At 41.7% G+C, this 21,417-nt stretch overlaps 1 protein-coding gene across 2 annotated transcripts in view; it reads right to left on the reverse strand.

Moving 5' to 3' along the window:
• DENND2B (DENN domain containing 2B) overlaps nucleotides 1-16,860 on the reverse strand; it is a 155,713-nt gene extending 138,853 nt beyond the window's left edge. For both annotated transcript variants that reach the window (XM_069471132.1, XM_069471145.1), the window contains exons 1-2: nucleotides 16,826-16,860; nucleotides 16,439-16,572 (exon numbers count right to left, since the gene is read on the reverse strand). The gene's annotated coding sequence lies outside the window, so the exon portion shown is untranslated. The remainder of the gene's footprint in view (nucleotides 1-16,438; nucleotides 16,573-16,825) is intronic.
• Between the last annotated feature and the right edge of the window lie 4,557 nt (nucleotides 16,861-21,417).

The raw sequence follows: 21,417 nt of genomic DNA on the forward strand, positions 1-21,417 counted from the left end.
TCTGCAAATATTCATTAAACGCCTAAAAGGAGACAGTCACTAGGCACTAAGGATACAAAAGTGAGAAGAATACTACAATCCCTAAGCTACACAAATTACAACAGTGTGGCACTAACAACTAACACCAGAACAGATGGAGAGCTCAATGGAACAAAAGTCTAGAAACATCCCTAAGAGTCTGTGTGTGTACACGCACATATACATATATATGAGTTTAGCATATGACTAGAGTTGTCATTTTCAAAACAGTGGGGAAAGAATAGATTCCTTAACAAATGATATTACAACTTTTTAGAAAAATTAGGTTAGCAGAGTAATTAAGGGCATGGACTCTGAGACTCAACTACCTGAATCTGAATCTTTGCCACTTCTTGCTAGGCAACCTTCAGCAAGTCAATTTATAGTAATACTAACAGGGATAATAACAGTGCCTACCATCACAGGGTTGTTCAAAGTACTAAATGAATCGGTATATACAGTATATACAGTTTTGTTTTGTTTTTGAGATAGGGTTTTACTGTTGCCCAGGCTGGAGTACAGTGGTGTAATCCTAACTCACTGTAGCCTCAATCTCGTGGACTCAAGCAAACCTCGTCTCAGCCCCCTGAGTAGCTAGGACTACAGGCATACACCACCACACCTGGCTAACTTTTAAATATTTTTGTAGAGATGGGATCTTATTATGTTGCCTAGGCTCATATGGAACTCCTGGCCTCAAGCCATCCTCCTGCCTCAGCCTCCCAAAGCACTGGGATTAAAGGTGTGAGCCACCACACCCAGCCAATACATGTAAAGCCTTTAGATTAGTGCCTGGCATATAGCATGCGCTCAAAAATATTAGCTACTATTATTATCACCATTACTTTACATCAGAATAAATTCCAGATTGAGTAAAGATTTAAATGCAAAAAATAACATCATACAGCCTGAGCAAGAGCGAGACCCCATCTCTACTAAAAATAGAAAGAAATTATATGGACAACTAAAAAATATATATATAGAAAAAATTAGCCGGGCATGGTGGCGCATGCCTGTAGTCCCAGCTACTCGGGAGGCTGAGACAGTAGGATCGCTTGAGCTCAGGAGTTTGAGGTTGCTGTGAGCTAGGCTGACGCCACGGCACTCACTCTAGCCTGGGCAACAGAGTGAGACTCTGTCTCAAAAAAAAAAATAAATAAAAAATAACATCATAGAAAAGCTAGAAGAATATACAATAGATATTTATCTAATCTTGGTGAGGGAAAACTTTTCTAAGAATGACACCACAGACAAAATGTTTTTAAAAGACCAATTAATTTCAATACATTAAATTATTAAAAATTTTATATATGGAAAATGATAAAAGACAAATGACAAACTGTAGAAAATATACATAGTATAGATGATAGGAGTTAATATCCTTAATATTAAAAGTGCTTGCAAAATCAGTAAAATAAAATAATGTCACATTTTGATAATCCATTCATGAATTGATAGGCACTTAGGCTGATTCTACATCTTTGCGATTGTGACCTGTGCTGCCATAAACATCCGAGTATGGGTGTCTTTTTGATAAAACAAGTTATTTTCCTTTGGTAGATACCCAGTAGTGGGACTCTTGGATAGAATGGTAGGTCTTTTAGTTCTCTGAGGAATCTCCATACTGTTTTACATAAAGGTTGTATTAATCTGCAGTCCCACCAACAGTGTATAATAAGCATTCCTTTCTCTCGGCATCCATGCCAGCACGTATTGTTTTTTTGACTCTCTAATTATAGCCATTCTGACAGGGGTAGGGTAATATTTCATTGTAAATATGTATATATGTAAATAATGATTATCTCTGTATAGTGGGATTATGGGTGAGTTCTTTTTTTTTTTTTTTCCTATTTTCTAATTTTTCTAGAAAGAACATGAATTACTTGTATAAAATTCAAATAACCAATTAAGGGGGAAATGTCTCATCATGGGCTCATGAAAGCAATACATAGAGGAGAAAGATGAGTAAACAGGCAACTACCTGTAACAATCAGTTCCTCCTGAGTGCAAGGGAAGGCTTGATTCTGCCTGGAGCTGAGTTGTGAAGGATGAATTTGTCAGGGAATGAAATCAGAAGGGCAAGAGAGTATCAAGCACAAAAAAATGGAATGGAAGAGGAGCCCATTATGTTGGTAAGCTACGTACAATTTCAGCACAGTAGGAATAGCAGGGCATGGGTGGGTGACCTGAACGGAAAATCAGATCACAAAGACTTCTGAACATCATATCAAAGGGGGAAACTATCCTGTCAAAGAAGAACCAACAGAGAGCTTGTGTGATTCATTCACATGAGATCAAGGCAAAACAAATGATAACAGAAGAGTGACTGGGGTAGGAACATGGATACTATCCGAGAACAGGCATATGGCAACCTTCTAGGGTGCAGGAAATGCTCTGTATCTTGATCTGAGTGGTGGTTACATAGATGTATGCAAACGTCAAAATCCATTAAGCTATACGCTTACTATCTGTGCACTTTACTGTGCTATTTCTCCACAAAAAAGCAAACAGCTTTTAACAAGGAAGTATCAAAATTAAACTGTATTGTAGAAAGCTCACTCTTGGAGCAGCCTGGGAGACTGAACACCAGACACAGCACTCGAGACACTGAAGCTGCATTCCAGCAAAAGATGGCCAAGGCTTTCTCCGGGTAGGACGCAACAAGACAGTAAGGAGAAGGTCGATTCACGACACATCTGGCAAGTGGAACTGATAAGACTTTATGAGTGTTATGGCTGAGAAAGGAGGAGAAATCAGAGGTGACTCTGGTAATCACTAAAGGAGTCAGTGAATACAAGAGGAGGAAGAACAGCTTTATAGAGATAAGTATTGAATGTGGAAAGTTTGCGGTGCCTGCAGATCATCCAGCTGTCTAACTGCAATAGTTTATACACTAGCTATCTGCCAGAAGGCCATCTTCTAAGCACTTCACAATTTAGCCTCACAACCACCTTATGAGGTAGGTACTAATACTTCATTTTACAGATAAGGAAACTGAGGCACAGAGAGATTAAGTGACTTACCGAAGATCACATGTAAGTAGTAGAAAAGGGATTTGAACCAGACCATTTGGCGTAAGAATCCATGCTCTTAAGATGATCATTGAGACATAAAGGAAACAGTTGAAGCCCCCGGGATAGCTGAGATCCAAAAGGAAAAGAGTATACAAAATTAAGGAATAATAAAACATGCCCCTCTATGATGTTGCAAGGGTTAAATGCAATGACATTTATAAAGCCCTCAGCACTGCACAGCTCACAGAACACCCCGTAACCAAAGATACCCATTAAGGATAATTCTTCAACAAGACAGTATTATACAAAAGGAACTAGATTAAATTTTAAAAAGTTTACGGGACATAATACCCAGATATAGTATGTGGTTACAGGTTTGATATTGCTATGCAAAAACAATGACAAGGACATCTGAGGGTCAATGAGTGCTATGGTTTGAATGTTTGTGCCCCCTCAAAATTCATCCATTAAAACCCATTGACTCGGGGGGGGGGGGGTAAGGGCAATATACGTAACCTAAACTTTTGTACCCCCACAATATGTTGAAATAAAAAAAAAAAAAAAAAACCCACCCCCAGGGTGATTGTAGAAGAAGTGGGGCCTTTGGGAGGTGATTGCGTCCTAAGGGCAAAGCACTCATGAATGGGATTGGTGTTCCTATAAAAGAGGCTTGAGGGAGCCTGTTTGCTCCCTCTGCCGTGTGAGGACACAGCTAGAAGTTACCATCTATGAAGAACAGGCCCTCACCAGACACTGAATCTGCTGGCCCCCTTACCTTGGAATTCCCAGCCTCAAGAACTGTGAGCAATAAATTTATGCTGTTTATAAACTACCTGAGGTTTTTGTTATAGCAGCCTGAATGGATTAAGACAATCTGAGTATGGTCTGGGTATTAGTTAATATAAAAATTTACTGAATTAGAAAACTGGAGATAACTGAAAAATAGAATGAAAAACTATGGATAATGTGATCTTACTTTGGTAGAAAATGAATACAAATATGTATATATTTTGTATTTCTCTGTATGCCTAGAGAAAGACCTAGAAGGGGATGCACTAAGAGTTTAACAGCAGTGATCTATGGGTGTTGGTAAAGTGAAGCTTTTTATTTTTTTAGAATGTACGACAATGCATATATTTTTAAAAGAACCAATTTAAAGTTGAAGTTGATAATTTTCTAATTTGTAGTTTTCTATTAACAGAGCTCACAGACGCAAACCTCAAAACAGTGCACAAGCTGGCTCCAGATGCTAAGCAAAGAAAAGGGAAACAATCTCACTGCAGTCGGCAATCCAAAGGCTCAGTCAAACACTCTTCTGTATCCATCTTCTTGTTCCTCTCTTTTGTTCTGAGCAGCTGCCTTTCCAAATGATGGGAAGTGAAATTTTAGCATGACTGCCTCCCTCTCATCTGTGTCATTCATTCTGAGAAGACAAAATGCCATGCTCTGCTAGCATCTCTAAAGGAAGCAGGCAGAAGTGAAGAAGAACCTGAGAAATACCAAGCACTGTGCGCCCTTATCCTACTGTAGGCAAAAGCAACTTTCATAGGAAGGAGGAAAGATCGCATGGAGAAGGTGCTCCTTTAGGATTACACAGGCAGCAGAGATTCTCCTGGAAAGATTTCTAACTTTACGGTTTCATTCGGGAAGTGCTGCCCTAATGGAGTTTCCCAAGCTTAACGTGAAGGAACTAATTTTCATTTCTCTAAAATTTAAAGAAGGAGGTTAGGGAGCAGGGGGAAAAGAGGAAAGGTAAAAGGAGCAGGTCCACTGTGGACAAGGAACTGGGGACACATCACTGCTGACTGTACTCTCCTCTTGGCTGCGAATCCCAGCAAACTGAAAAACTGCCACATCTACCTGGTAAATTCCAGTCAACCAGCTGAGAACCCTTACCAATTCTAACTCATCTTCAAAAGTGCCTCAGCATCCAGCATATTGCCTGTTACACATTAAACATTCAGCAAGTGAATACAAATGTAAGTGAACAGTCTGAACCAACTGAGGGTTTATGGACCAAGCTATATAATCTGTGGCGCTTAAAGAACTTAACGTGAAACAGAATCACGTGTTACTGTCCTATTACTAACATTTGATGCAGTATGATCAAAAGATTGAAGCTCCAGTACTCAGCGCAGTATCTGGTGTTTAGGAAGAGCTGCTCAATAGATATTTGTTGAATGCTAAATGCTCCAGGATTTTTTTCTGCACCCCAAGCATTCAGATCCAGTATGAGATATTATTTAAAGGTCTGTGTTCTCAATTTCATGCTGACTTTCAAAGTTTTTCACGAGAGATGGAAAAAGATTACTGAAGATGGAAAAACTTTTAGAGTATCACACACTGTGCCAATTCACTGGCCTGGTAAGGGCTATATTGATCTATACTCATCAGTTCTACTTGAAACCTATGTGGACGACGTGAGTGGGCCTAGGCTTTAGCACAACCACCCATGCAAAGCATTTGTGGGCCAGGAGACAGGTTTTACTTCCACTGGGCACCTGTGTCCCAGAAAAAAACAGTGCAAGGTTGGGGTCCTGGATGCCTGACTTCCCAGCCACAACGCAGCTTCTCTGACAGGCCCTCTCTCAGAAGCTGCTCCCACTCATTTTTCCGTCTGTTCCCTCTGTTCCTCCTCACCCCTCCATCACTATTTTCACACCAGCATAATGTAACTTTCTAACACTGCCCTAACCTGGTCCAGGTTTCTTAGGGGAAGTAATAACATTTCCATATTAAAATATCATTTATAACCACATACAGAATTAAGGCAAAATACCAGGTCTCCTGCTTCTTACCCCCAAACTCTCTTAGAAAGCTGAGTATATACATCTTACCTGAGAATTATATGAGATGACAATTGTATGTCATCTTCTCCAAAAGCAACCACAAATTTCAAAAACAGAAAAAAAACAAACACTAGTAGGTCCCTAGCTATACCAATACTGGGTTGTTGCAAGGGCCTCCTAACTCCTCTGAGCCTCCACTTTCTTCCTCAATCCCAGTGCATTTTTTTTTTTTTTTTTTTTGAGACAGAGTCTCACTCTGTTGCCCGAGCTAGAGTGCAGTGTCATCAAGCTCACAGCAACCTCAAACTCCTGGGCTTAAGCAATCCTTCTGCCTTAGCCTCTCGAGTAGCTGGGGCTACAGGCATGCGCCACCAAGCCTGGCTAATTTTTTTTCTATATATATATAATTTTAGCTGTCCAGATCATTTCTTTCTATTTTTAGTAGACACGGGGTCTTGCTCTTGCTCAGAGCTGGTCTCGAACTCCTGACCTCGAGCGATCCTCCCGCCTCGGCCTCCCAGAGTGCTAGGATTATAGGCGTGAGCCACCGCGCCCGGCCAATGCATTTTCTATATTACTGATTATATGTCACTATCACTGGAGAAAAATACAAAACAATATTTAAAGCATGTTCACATGCTTCCCTCTCATTCCGAATTTAAAGTCTTCAATACGACATCAAGAGACAAGCACGGTGCCTCACACCTATAATCCTAGCACTCTGGGAGGCCAAGGCAGGAGGATCCCTTGAGATTAGGAGTTCCAGACCAGCCTGAGCAAGAGTGAGACCCCATCTTTATAAAAAAATTTAAAAAATAAAAATAAATGGTAAATTTAAAAAAAGATGATATCAAGATTCTGCATATAACATCCACAATTTTCAGCTTACAACAACAAAAAAAGATTCTGCAAGATCTGATTCACCTTATCCAGCCTATTCATGGACCTCTTTCATAAGCCTGGTAATTCAATTAAGACAACCTAATTCCCATCCCACACAAGCCAACATTTTTTCTGCCTCCAGGCCTTTGCTCACGCTACACCCAGTCACTCACCACCTCCCACCCCCAAAGTGTCCTCCTAGATCCTGAAGGCAGCACTGTACTAGGAAACTGAACTCTAGAATCCAGACATGGTTCTGACATAAAATAGCTGTGTGCCTTTGGACAAGTCCTTCACCTCTCTGGGCTCAGTTTTCCCATCTATAAACAGAAAGGTCAAAACAGTTCACTTTAATAGTCTTTATAACTTTAAAAAAAAAATGCTTCTGATTGGAATATGCCCAACCAAATCCAATCTGTCCTTCAAAGTCTACAGGTTCTCCAAGAATTTTCTCTAAGCACTCCAGCCTATATACTATTCTCTCTCCTCTGAGCTCCTATGCCTGGAATCCAGAACATATCACACAGTGCTTTCATTCAAACAAGATTTTCTCAGTATTTTCATGGCCACATATTATAGCAAAGCCTTGGTATTATTACATAAAGCCAATTAGGATCCAGACCTGTATCTATCGCCTGTATAACCCTTTCCTCTCCACTATTTTTATCCAAGGGAAGTCATGTTAAACATGAACATCAAATACAAAAGACACCATTTATTCATTTAACAAATATTTAAAGAAAACCTTCCATGTACTGTTCTAAGAAGTAAAGATACCAGTAAACAAATGGATCAAGTCCCTAACCTCATGGAGTTTATTTATTTGGGAAAGCAGGCAGGAAAAACACAAAAATATGTAGTATAATTTTAGGAAGAGAAACAAGGCAGGGATTAAAGAGCAACTCAGAGCAGTTTTACATAGGATGGTCTGGGAAGGCCTCCCTGAGGTGGTGCATTCGAGCTCACACTCAAGTGAACTGAGAGTATAAACTAGCGATACCAAGAAGAGCACCCCAGACATAGGGCAAAGGCCCTGAGACAGAAGAGATGGGAGGAAGGTAGAGAGCAAGAAGCAAGGCCAGGGATTAGATCACATAATGACTTGTGGTAAATGAGGATTCTATTTCTGAGTGTGATGGGATTCCACATGAGGGTTAAATGATACTCTCTGGTTGCTGCACAGAGAAGAGATTATAAAGAGATGGGCGCAGAGGCGCCAAGACCAGTTAGACAGCTACACAGAGCCAGTTAAGGGTTTGGTATCCAGTGTCCCACTGCCTAGGTCACTGCATCCTGGCTCTCCAACTTAGGAGCTGTGTGAGCTCAAGAAAGTTCATCTCTCTATTGCCCAGTTTCTATACCTTGAAATTAGGATGATAACAGTACCTACGTTATAAGGTTGTCTGGAAGGTTAAATTAGTACACATAAAACTCTCAGAACAGAGTCTGGCACAGAGTTAACATTCCTTGAATGCTAGTACTTTCAAGCCATGGGATCACCTAAGTAAAGTACAGAGAGAGACAAGAAGGGGACTGAAAACTGAGCCCTGGGCCACTCCAACATCTCCACAGGACTCTATTCGGCCCAAGATTTGCCATAAACCTGCATGTCACAAGCCCTGTCTGGGGCTCCAAACCACTTGTATGTAATTCACAATTTAGAGCTTGATAACTTAATACTTTATATAGTTCTTTGGGTAACAATTGTATGTTCTAAATTCAGGGGTTTTCTTCTCACAGTGGTCTTATATATCTACTACCATGCTTGGTGTAGGGTTATAGACATATTCAGGTGTTTATATACACTCATTCATAGATTATGTCATGTAAATTTCAAAGACATCAGGTAAGGCACTATGCTTTCTTTTAAGGAAAAAATAATCATCTTCCCCTTCCAGGAATTGTGTGGAATTATAAGTCATATTCTCAGTACCACCCCACCACCAGTCCCATCTTGGCAGAGACAGTCACACTGGCCAAGGCAGTGACACCATCTGCCATGCCATTTTCCTACTTGACTTCCCAATCCTCATGCTTTCTGTATAAACTTTTCTCTTTTTTCCTGGTGATTTGTCTAGGTGTAAAAACTTCCCATACTTGGCAATGTGTCACACTCGCATCACCACCCAACCTTCACGGCCCTAGAAGGATCTAAACCCTGAAGCCAAAATGTCCCCTGAAAAACAGGAGCACCAAATCTTAGGAAGAATAAAGGGAAAGAAAATGGGCATAATCCAAAAACACATCCAGAGAATCATCCAGCAGGGTTCTTCTCACCAGCGTATAGCAGTCACAGTGCCTTCAAATAGTTACTATGAATATTTATAAAATGACCTCAAGTGATAAGAGTTTCCAACAGAACAAAGGTCCAAGTCAGAAAGGGGAAAAAAGATGTTTACTTTTTCACTTCTTTATTTACTTCCATAGGACCATATGCCCTTCTATTTTTCTTCCCTGTCCCACCCACCCATCACCCCACAACCCTAGCCAAGGTGACAAACCATAGAAAACAATGATGAGCCACCAGGACTAGCTCTTGATGTGGCTTCAAACAAGTCAGAGCCTCATATCCTGAGATCTACCACTGGCCCTCCAGGGACTAGTAATAGTGACAAAGACGTGGGAACTATGTAGGCGACTCAAACGCGTGCAGAGCTAGGCAATGACATTGCTTCCAAATTGGCTTTCTCGTGCAAATCTAAACCTGGAATAGACAAAGGCTGCTAGATGTCATTTTACCAATACCTTCCAGAAGAGCTATTTCTAACTAATTATGACCACTGAGCTACTTATGGGAGTTTTAAAAATGGTCCTTCTGAAAAAAGGTATAAAGTGGCCTCTGCCTATGTCCCATGACTCTTATGGCACTTTCTGTACAAACACTGTGGTCCTAAATACTATTCTAATTCAAGGCAGTGACCTGTCAAAACACAGATATGGCGGGGGGCGGGGGGGGGGCACGACAAAATAGCAAAACAGAACCCTTGCAACCGATATCTCTGATTAATTAGACATCAAGGATTCAAATAAACACTTTGACCTTCAGCTAACCCTAACCCCACAGCACAAAATATTCATTTGCAAGTTAGGTTTTCTTTTTCTCTAGGTCTCTACGTACAGATTCCAGTGTCCACTAAGAAGCAAAAAAGTTTTGATTCCCCTCCTATACAAATGCAGAATTTTCAAGATAACTTGCATTCCCCTTGGACTTGGTCCCAGTGCACAGAAGCCTTTTGGGTCTACTAAGCACTTAGAATCCAGCCTTGGATGAAGAGGTAAGACCAGCTTTCAGGAAAAGCTTCTCCAGCCAGGCTTAACCACTGCCCACTGAGTGGTACTTCCTAATGCAAGAGGATATTATGCTAACCAGAGTTCCCAGCAACAGTAAATGTAAATTAACGTGACTAATAGGAAAAATAACTGACTAGGCCCTGTTTACTCATTAGAAAATACATCCCACGTTGAGCCTTATCAGGGGTCAGCTCAGCACCCAGAGCAGAGGCCAGAGTGATGTGTAAACAGCCACTTCCCAACAGCAGTATTTGAATCAGGAGGTACCCAACACTCAATCCAAAAATAATTTCCCATCTAATTTCTTAACTTCACCCATTTGTTGATTCCTCAAACCCTTAATACAAAGCATGTCCACTCAGGAAAAGTAATAAGAGAATAAACAGCTGCTTAGAAGCACCAGCCTAGTGCTTTTTCCATAGCAGATATTCAGAAACTGTCGGACACAAGAAAGGAAAAGTGTATGAATGAGAGTAATACATAGAGCTTCCCCAGAGACCAGTGTCTGACAAATCTCTCAGTACACGGACTCCTTGATTGGCACTTTCTACCCCATTCCAGTTAGCCTCCTCCAAAAGGAAGAACAGGGGAAGGGGAAGGGGCGGAATTCACAAATACCTAGATTCAAACTTGTCCTTAGCTAAATTAACATACATGATCCTAACTTCACATCAAAGAAAGATAAAAAGCTACCAAAATTGACTCTTGCTCACTCAGAGTAGTTTCCAGAACACTAACAAACAGTGACATATTCTAATCACTATGGCCTTTTATCACAAAAGGTCCATAAAAAGGAGTTTATTTCTTATGCTGTTAACAAAGGGTTAAGCAGATTATTTCTACCATATTTGCCTGAGGATCCTAAATTCCAGTTTAAACAAATGATTCCCACACTTCTAGAAAGGCCTTAATTGGGCTAATCTGTTACTTTTAGTACAATCTTGCAAACGCTGGATTCTTTTTAAGCCCTTAAAGGACTTGTGCAAAATTCTTTTGATGATAATTTCTCTAAAAGATCATCTCCAGAGTTTATACATATTCCACAATAACTTATACTAATGGGGGGGGAGCACATTTTACCCCAAAAGGCTCTTTCCAATCTGAAAGCTCTAATTGCCAACATATCTGATACTGACTTCCTGCATAAAACAAAACACAAAGCAACAAGTATAATCATAGCTCTGAAAAGTAAGGCTTACATAGGAAAACAGAGAAAGCTTGTTTAGTCAGAGGAAGGGAGGGAAAAGATGGGTACATATGGGACAATCTGTACATTTGGTAGCTGCCGTTAGAGTCCAGAAAAGGCAATTTGATCACTCTGTGAACATCTGTGCATTGAAGAGGGACAGGAAAACAGTAAAAGTAAAAAAACACTACAAAAAAAATATTTAGGGTAACTACAAGGAGATAATCTGTGATCATCAATCTGGAAATCTTCCTTAGAAAGCATTTCCTATGGAGGTTGTGAAAACTCCTGAGAGAGATCAAATCTCATTCACAAGAAAGATTTAAGGATGCTTGGAGGTGAAATAGGTTAAAATAGTCAAAGTTCTACTACCCTAGGAGATGACATCTGAGTATCAAAAGGCTATTCCAGTCATAGAGAATTGTCCAGATGCCATTCCCAACAAAAAATGATTTAGACTATTTTCAAAACGGATGTTCCAGTTCTATTCTTCTAAGCTTTTTAGCTATCTCAGAAAATGTAAATCAAGCCAGGCAAGGTGGTTCACACCTATGATCCCAGCAAGTTGGTAGGTTGAAATGGGAAGATTGCTTGAGGCCAGGAATTCAAGACCATCCTGAACAGTATAGCAAGACCCTTGTCCCTTAAAAACAAAAAAAAAAGAAAAAACATAAATCATTCCTTTAATAAATTATAAAAATAACAAATAATTACCACATATAAAAACATTAACAACTGTGTAAGCAATGAATCAAAAATCCAACCAAACATTCTGAACATTTATTTATTTATTTATTTTGAGACAGAGTCTCACTCTGTTCCCTGGACTAGAGTGCCGTGGCATCAGGCTAGCTCATAGCAACCTCAAACTCCTGGGCTCAACCAATCCTACTGCATCAGCCTCCCGAGTAGCTGGGACTACAGGCATGTGTCACCATACCTGGCTAACTTTTTCTATATATTTTTAGTTGTCCAGTTAATTTCTTTCGATTTTTTAGTAGAGATGGGGGTCTCGCTCTTGCTCAGGCTGGTCTCGAACTCCTGACCTTGAGCGATCCTCCCACCTCGGCCTCCCCGAGTGCTAGGATTACAGGCGTGAGCCGCTGCGCCCAGCCTGAACATTTAAATAAGAGCACTGCCAAGTCTGTTTTTGAGGTCCCAACTTTCAAAACTAAACTAAAGAAGGAAACTCACAGGAATGCATACCAAAAGATCAGCAAATGACTAACAATGATCTCTGTCATTCTTTGGAGGAATGACCAGATAACCTATAACCAGAGGCTATTGATAAAACAAAATGACTTTCAGGTGAAACAAGATACAAATGGGAGAAGGAACCAAGGGACTAATCAGGTCATGATCTCCTATGTCTGGTCCTAACGGATTACCCTGGTCAAGAAGAACTTTAAAAAAACCGAGCTAAGAGATCCCTCAAACTCCAGAAACTTTTGAATAAATGGCAACCCTGGAACTTTAACTCATGTTTTTGGACTCCAAATACCATACACTAAGAGAGGTCACATTCCCCAGAGGTCCAAAACCCAAACTGAGTCATATCCTGACACATTTAGAGGTACTGGTGTTAATTTCACACATCAAAGCCCTACTGAATAGGGCAAACTCTCCAGGTAAAAATGGGTATGGAGAACCAAGAACACAGTTTGGTTTCACATTTTTTATACTGTAAAAAACCATGGTTGGCCAGGCACGGTGGCTCACACCTGTAATCCTAGCACTCTGGGAGGCTGAGGCGGGTGGATCATTTGAGCTCAGGAGTTCAAGACCAGCCTGAGAAAGAGCGAGACCCCATCTCTACTAAAAATAGAAAGAAATTAGCTGGACAACTAAAAAAATATATAGAAAAACTTAGCCGGGCATGGTGGCGCATGCCTATAGTCCCAGCTACTTGGGAGACTGAGGCAGAAGGATTGCTTGAGCCCAGGAGTTTGAAGTTGCTGTGAGATAGGCTGATGTCACGGCACTCTAGCCTGGGCAACAGAGTGAGACTCTGTCCCAAAAACAAACAAACAAAAAAAACATGGTTGACTTGTAACAGTTAAAATAAACTTCTGTAGTTGGCAAATTTAATTTTTCTGCCCATCAGCTCCTCTTTCTTTGTGCAAGCTCCTGCTATCTGATATTCCTCAGCCTAAGAACCAAGCCTTCAAAGCCCTGACAGGTTAGGAGGAAAAGGCCCAGAGGATGCACAAGGAACAGCAAGTAATCCAGACTGCATTCAAAGAGGCACGCAACTCTAGTAAAATGGCTCCACCCACTGTGGCCCTTCCTGAGTCCCTACAACAAAAAGTGAAATAAATGCACATTTTTATCTTAATTGGTCTATTAAGAAAGGTAATCTCAATTTGTTTTTACCTTACCAGTACCAAATTTTAAAATTCATCATTTTTAAGAAACAAGAGAATTGGGGATTGCGGGGGGGGGGGGGGGGGGGGGGGGAAGGCACATCAACTTAAATAAGGTGTTTAGGTCAAGGAAAGGCTTTTAAACAAATTACATTGATCCACCTCTCAGGGTAGGGATGAAAGAAAAAACTTTGCACCAAAACATTGTGAAACATGGGAAACATAAAGGACAAACCACCAGAGGCGTCATTCCACATACACATTCCACTTCTGTGTCTACCTGGTAAGCTTCAGCTCTTTTCTGACCCCAGCAACCCTGTGGTCACTGCAACTACTTCCTACCCAGTGAACCAAGCTATTTATTGCAGGGTACTTTAAGGCAGGAATGGAAACACCCAGATATTGTCTTCAAGGCATAGGGGTTAAAAAAAAAACAGAAAGAAACACCCAGATATCTTGGCTATATTTGCTTTTTTAAAACCCCTAATTAAGAACTAAGACTTATACATGACTTGTGATAAGCATGCCACACTCCTGTACACAGATGACATGTTAATCTTCTAAAAAACTGCTTTGCCCATCACTCCTTTTCTCAAAAATCTTTAAAAGCTAGACGATGTCTACAGGATAAAGTTCCAGCCCCTGAGCCAGAATTCAAGCTGACCACAGTCAGCCTCAACTGGACCTCCCACTGCTCGCTGTAGAAGGCAGCTGTGAAAGCACATGCTTTGGTCAGACAGCCAGGCATTGGAATTCCAGCTCTACCACTTACTACTTGTGTCATCTTGAGCAGGTTACTTATCTTTCTGATCTCCCTTTACAATAAGAATTCCCTCCTCTTTAAAGCAAGAGCAACAATACCTACTTCACAACGCTAACTGATGAAAGAGAGAATAGCATGTGGCATGGTTGAGGCTCAGTATTATTTTTCTCCCTAGTTCCAACCCAAATGGCCTGCTCTCTGTTCCCTTGAAAACTTTCCCCAGCAACTCTCTACCAGTTTCAGAACCATGCTGTGCTTCAAGGCCCAGCTGACATCTCCTCTCTTCTATGAAGTTACCCCCCTCCCTAAGGATCATTTTCTCCTTGAGCTTTATAATTCCTTTTTTTTTTTTTTTTTTTTTTGAGACAGGGTCTCTTACTGTTGCCCCAGCTAGAGTGCAGTGGCCTTATCTCCTAAACTCAAGTGATCCTCCTGCCTTGGCCTCCCAGAGTGCTAGGATTACTGGCATGAGCCACCACACCTGGCTGAGCTTTATAATTTTTATATTCTAAACCAATCGATCTGAAATTATTCTTCTCTTACACGTCACTCCTCTTTCCCCAATGAGTCCACAAACTCAAGAGCAAGGATCTTACTAGTTATCAAGCCAATCACAATCTAAGTTCCATAAAAAACACTTTGAAGGTAAAAGTTGCCTTGGTGTACCAAAAATGGGTACCCTTCTGGCCCAATCAGGGGATAATAACACTTTCCATATACACTCGAACAATTCTCTTCCCCTTAGGATATCTCAGGGAGTTTTTCCAAAGGTAAATATTTGCTGGATAAATAAAAAGGAAGACTAAATCTATGTTAGTCACCTGGGAATTCTCTGCCAGGCCAGCAGAATCCAGGAAGTATTCAACAGGCTCTTCTTAAGTTCTTGCTTTATGCTGTCTTTGATTCAGCATGGGACATAGACTATGAGCAATTCAGTCTCTAGCTCTGATTAGCTTTCTTGATCCTAAACTATTTCTGATCCTTTAGAAACCTCTATTTCTGGAAAAAAAAAATCAATGAAGGGATTCACCTTCTGAAAAATATTACTAAAACAAAACAAAGCAATAAATCAGCCACTTGAATTTTAAATTGTGGCCCTATCCTAAGAGAGCCAGTTGAAGTGTGTGCATCTAAGACGTAGCTCAAAACAGTCTGGGAGACAGGATAATGACCTCTTCACGATTCCCAAAACCCTACTGTCCAAACAGCAGAAACACCTGGTTGGGGATAAAAGCAAGAGCTGGACTAAGGCAGCATTAAGGCAAATTCTCTCACCTAGGGAAGAAGCTGTTTTATTCATATTCAAGTAATTATAAACTACACGTGTGTAAATATCCCAGGAAAATGCAATTAACCCTCTTTAGAAACACGAAAACATTCAGTCTCTCAGTTATTAAATACTTGGACAAGGTGGTATAAACGCTGGCTAAACTGTGTTCCTTTACTCTTGGGTCACTTAAGGAAAAAAACCTTTATTATTAGTGCACATCAGAACAAAGGCAAAAAATGGAAGGTAACCATCCACAAACAAACAGTTTTACTTGTTGAAGAGATAGAATGCAAAGTTAATTTCCCTTTGTTTGAGTTCCGTGAGTGTGCGTGCGTGTGTGTGTGTGTGTGTGTGTGCACGCGCGCGCTACAACAGCTCCAGGTAAGAGCTCCATAGCCGCTGCAGAGCAGCTTGGGCTGCGGCGTCGAGGGGACCAGGCGGCCCGCAGAGCCCACTCCCAGAGCGGCCAGAGTCCGGTCTCCGCTCCGCACACAGCGGCTTTTCACTGCCCCGGACCCTCGCCTCGATGTTCCCCACCCCCAACGCGCGGCCCCAGCCGGCCGGAAAGCAGAGCCGGCCACGACCGCCCGCCTGGGAGGGCAGTCCCCACCCGCCCCGGGAGCTGCCCGCCGCCCTGCTCCTCTGCGCCCGCTCCTCCACGGCCCCAACGCGAATACTCCCAGAGCCGGCAAACTGCCGCCGGGGCAAGGAGTCGGGAATAGCGGGAAAATGGCTAGGAGGGCAGGGGCAGGACCCGGCGCGGCAGAGCCGGAGCCGGTGCTCCCTCCAACCCGCCACCAGCTGGGAGCTAGGGCACCAAGGCAAGCAGGCCACCTCTCGGCGGCGGGCCCGAGGCACTTACCTCTGCGATCCGCAGAAGGCCGGTTGCTCCGCACCGACGGGGGCTCGCCGGGAGCCGCACAGCCCGGAGGAGGAGCCGCTCCTGCCGAGAGGGCGGGCGGCGGGCAGGCATCTGCGCCCGGGGCAGCGGCCGGGCTGGAGGGAGAGAGAAGGGAGGGAGCGCAGATTTGAGTGGAGGGGGGCGTGGAGGATATGTGCCTCCACCCAAGACTGGGAGGGTGGGCTGCCGGAGCCCGGCGGAGGGGAATGCTCAGAGGCTCTGGAGGGAGCAAGGAAGCCACACGGAGAGTGCGCGGGGATGGGGGGGAGGGGGGAAGCGGGAGTGAGGAAGGTGGGGGGCAGGGGAGGCCAGGATGGGAAGTTGGCCCTCAAACTGTACGGCCCTCACCTCGACACCATCCGACCTAGAATTGTCTGGGTCTGCAGCAAAGCACAAGGGGGTCTGAAACTTTATGTCATTTTCTCATACACACGTGACCCCCTTGCAGTCCAGATGGTTTCAATCACTGGAGGAAAAAAGCGGCTCTTCTGGTATGCATGAAAAGCCAGAGCTGGGAGAGTCTGGGAAAAGAGAGTCTGCCTGTACAGCCCTCCTGCCTTCAAACAAACCGGTGAACTCTTTCCGTTCTCCCAGCTCTCGGCCTGGGGGAGCCCTACAAAACCCAAAGGACATTAAAAGAAGCTACATTTGGTACTGCAGCAGTAGCAGAACTTCGAAAGCACTAGGGCTCCTAAGGGGATTCTGAGAATTTGTTTTAAATACTCCACGGGCTTGCAAAACCAAAAACTAGAAAAGGGTGTCATTTGTTTAATGATAATAAAGCAGTGGAATACTAACACTGAGAATCTGTGATTTATTAGCGGAATTCTGAAGGAAATTGTTTCCCCAGTATGACAATCCACTTGAAAAAGAATAATGTAAATCACTTAAGATCCAAACCCGTACATGCTTGGGGTGTTCAAGGAAGCCATGTAACACAATTTCTCCTCCCATAAATCACTATAAATAAAACTTGAGATGCAAAAATCTGAGCAGCAATGAAAATTGACTTTAAAGTTTACAATTTCAAATTTACAATTTTACATTAACTAGGTACATTTTGAAGAAACCAATATGTATGAACATAAGTAGGTTCTGAGGCCAAGACATGTTTCAAAACCCAAGCCAAGTCAATTGTGATATATCCTAAAGAGGTATTTACTCAGCTGCAGGGCAAGCATCAAAAATAATGAGGAGTTTAAGATACATCCTGGAAATAATTTAACTTGTCCAGGATTGAACACAAATAATGGCAGGAACCAAACTGATAAAAGTCTATTATTCCTTTGCCAAAAAAGGGTATTGCATATGAATTACTAGCATTAACTCTTCATCTCCAAAATATTGATGCCAAAGGATATATTTGGCCTCTCTAGCAGAAGGCCTTGTATGCAGTGTGCCACAATTGCCTGTGTGTGCAAAATCAATTCCTGGTAAGTTGAACTGGTTCCACATTAAGAAAGCCCAAAATTTCAGCTGTCATTGAGGCACACTGGAAAACACAGGGGCCAACTTGAAACTAGGCAAATCAGAACAAGTTTTACTTCAAACTCAAAATCTAACAGTGACCTTCTACTATAATTCACTGAAGTGCTTGAACTCTTCAGGTGACCTTGGCCCTATTTTGGTGGACTTAGCCCTCTCCAATCTTCTCCCATTTCATATGAGGGTGGTTCTGCCCCCAGCATGGAACAAGCAAACTCATGAATGTGAAGGCAAGTCAGAATTCAACAACACTTCACACTAATTCCACCTACAGCTCTCTGAGCTCTGTGAGGTGCTCAAGTCTCCCACTTTCAAAACTATTAGAACTTCAACTATTAAAGTCCCGTTTTTCTTGTGAGTGACATCTATAAAGAAGGTTAACTCAACAGAAGGCACCAAGATCTTCTCTTTTTGGACGCAGGATGGTAATTATTTTCATCTTTGGCAGCTGCTGCTGCCGCCTCTTATGTGTGCTGAAGTAATGTAAGAGGACAATAATGAGATGCAAATAGTTTTTGTTTGCCAATTCCATTGCAAATTATGCATGGAACTTTTTTAATTCTTAAGAAAAAGCTTCACTAGACCTGCTGTTTCAGAAAGAAAATTAACATTCCTTAAGTTTTCTAAATATAGTCTTGAGTCTAAACTCCCCATATGTGATTACTGGTTCATTTTAATGCTGGCCAAATATTTATTAGAGACACTGACATCTAAAATGTTGTTAATTTCTACGGCCATACCACCCTGAATGCGCCCTATCTCGTCTGAAATGTTGTTAATGCTATCTTAAATGGTGCTCATTTAGTAATTTGCATAAACCTAATGTTCACATCATTTGACAAAGGTCAACTAAGTATAAGGTGCTAAGGGTAATGGTACGCCCTTTAAGAACAGGAACCAAGTCTGTCTTGCTAATAATTATATCCTATGTGCCTAGCAGAGTCCAGCATGAAATAGTGTACAACGAATACATGCTGTCTGAATAAATGAAAGATAAATAAAAACATTCTTCTTGAGGTTACAATCCTGTTGTAGAGGCATGTGACTTGTAAACAACAGAATGAAATGACAGCCATAGGAAGGACACAAGCAACAAAAAAGAGGAAAGGATAATTAGCATTAGCCGGCCTTGGATTTTAATCGCAACGTATATTCAGAAATGCACAGAGAATGCTGAAAATATGAAGCACTCGTAGAAGGAATTTGGTGTACTTACTGCCTAATTCAGGGATCTCAGAGATATACTTTCCCATGTCCCCATTATTCAGTCCTCTCAACACACAGCCAAGACAAGATTTGAGCATAAACATCCTGACTCTAATTTGGATAGTATGAATACTGTTCCTTTCATCCTCTCTCATACATCTCCTCCACCCCCAAGCCATTTCCTCTGTACTGTCTTCTGTCAGTCTAATGAAAGTTTCCTAATCTTTAGAAGCAGTAGCTTTGGTTCTCTTTGTGTGGAGAAGTACAATACACCCTGATTACATGGTTATATTCCATACAGATGCCTGGCAACACATCTTATAGCTAAGGGTCTGTTTAATATTTTAACTTTGAGAGACTTATAATTCAACTATTTTGTTATATACCAAAATAGAACTTGACGTCACAAAGATGGGCTTTACTTCCTTTTGCTATTTTAAATACTGCACTTAAGCATGGTGAGTTGTTTGGGTTTTCTAGCTCATGGATTTTGCTTTGGCATGTTTTATTGTTTTCCTTTGAGGGACAGAGGGGTTCAGATCTTCTAGGAAGACTTTCAGGTTTGCAGGTCTAATACTTATGAAACAATAATTTCCTACTAGGCACTCTGCCTGTGATATTATATTTGTTCATTAAAGGGGCAATGGGGGCTTATTTATGCTTCATGATCCAAATAACCAAGTTTCTCTAACGCAGGCAACTGGGAAAGGTGGTTGGCCTAGATGACTTTTAAGTTTTCTAGGCCATACTTTTCCACACATCCTTTCCTTTTTTTAATAAAAACAGTATGTTTTGTTTAAACAGCTAAATGTAAATGCTAAAGATTGAAATCATCCCAAGACAATTTTCAAAGAAAAAATTAAACACTATAATGTATATTACAAAAAGAATTATTAATTGCTAATCTATAACCTCAACAACTGTTTAATCTAATCTTGCTTTCCATTCTCCCAGATTTGAGTAGAACTTCATTTCTAAAGCACTCCATATTAACCCTTGAGCCTTTTCTATAAGCTTTAAGACTTTGGGCCAGTTTGGGCATCAGAGGCCTCTGATCTGTAGTCTCTAGGAGTGCAGCGTACCCCAGAACTAAGAAGTGCAAAGGGATAGCCTTATCATCCTTTGGTTTTTTTACTTTCTTCTTTTCTAAGCCCTTTAAAAGGCAAATAAGGCTTACATTCACACAGATTCAACTAAGTCAATAATATGGAGCCCCATGATTAGTTTTGTAATCAGTATAGCGTAATGTTATATATAAGATTACTGGTTCCCTGGTTCCTAAATCTGATAGCTCTTCATAATCATCTAAGAAGTTGTCAGAAACATAGCTCTTGGGCTCCAGTCCTAAACCAACTGAATTAGAATCTCTAAAGTTAAGAAATGCTAGACTAAATTAATTTTAAGATCTTTGTCAGTTCTACATAGAGCAATGCCCCACCATCACCACACATTCATACAGACTTCCCAAAAAGGAATCAAACAAGATATTATATGAATTGCAATATACTATAGCTCTTTCCTTCACAATAGGTAACTTACTTGGACACAACTACCTTTACAGCCTACCTCTAAAAGAAGAATAAAATCCTTAAACTTGAATGTTTTTAAAAAAATTATTCCTGGCGGGGCGCAGTGGCTTATGCCTATAATCCTAGCACTCTGGGAGGCTGCGGCAGGAGGATCGCTTAAGCTCAGGAGTTCAAGATCAGGCCTGAGTAAGAGCGAAACCCCATCTCTAATAAAAATTGAAAAATTTGGCCGGGCGCGGTGGCTCACGCCTGTAATCCTAGCACTCTGGGAGGCCGAGGCGGGTGGATCGCTCAAGGTCAGGAGTTCGAGACCAGCCTGAGGGAGACCCCGTCTCTACTAAAAATAGAAAGAAATTATATGGACAACTAAAATACATATAGAAAAAATTAGCCGGGCATGGTGGCGCGTGCCTGTAGTCCCAGCTACTCGGGAGGCTGAGGCAGTAGGATCGCTTGAGCCCAGGAGTTTGAGGTTGCTGTGAGCTAGGCTGACGCCATGGCACTCACTCTAGCCCGGGCAACAAAGTGAGACTCTGTCTCAAAAAAAAAAAAATTGAAAAATTAGCTAGGTGTACTGGCATGCACCGATAGTCCTAGCTACTCAGGAGGCTGAGGCAGGAGGATCGCTTGAGCCCAGGAGTTTGAGGTTTCTGTGAGTTAGGCTGATGCCACGGCACTCTACTCCAGGCAACAGAGTGAGACTCTGTCTCAAAAATAAAA

This window comes from Eulemur rufifrons, chromosome 6 (assembly GCF_041146395.1).
Source record: "Eulemur rufifrons isolate Redbay chromosome 6, OSU_ERuf_1, whole genome shotgun sequence".
NCBI lineage: Eukaryota > Metazoa > Chordata > Mammalia > Primates > Lemuridae > Eulemur > Eulemur rufifrons.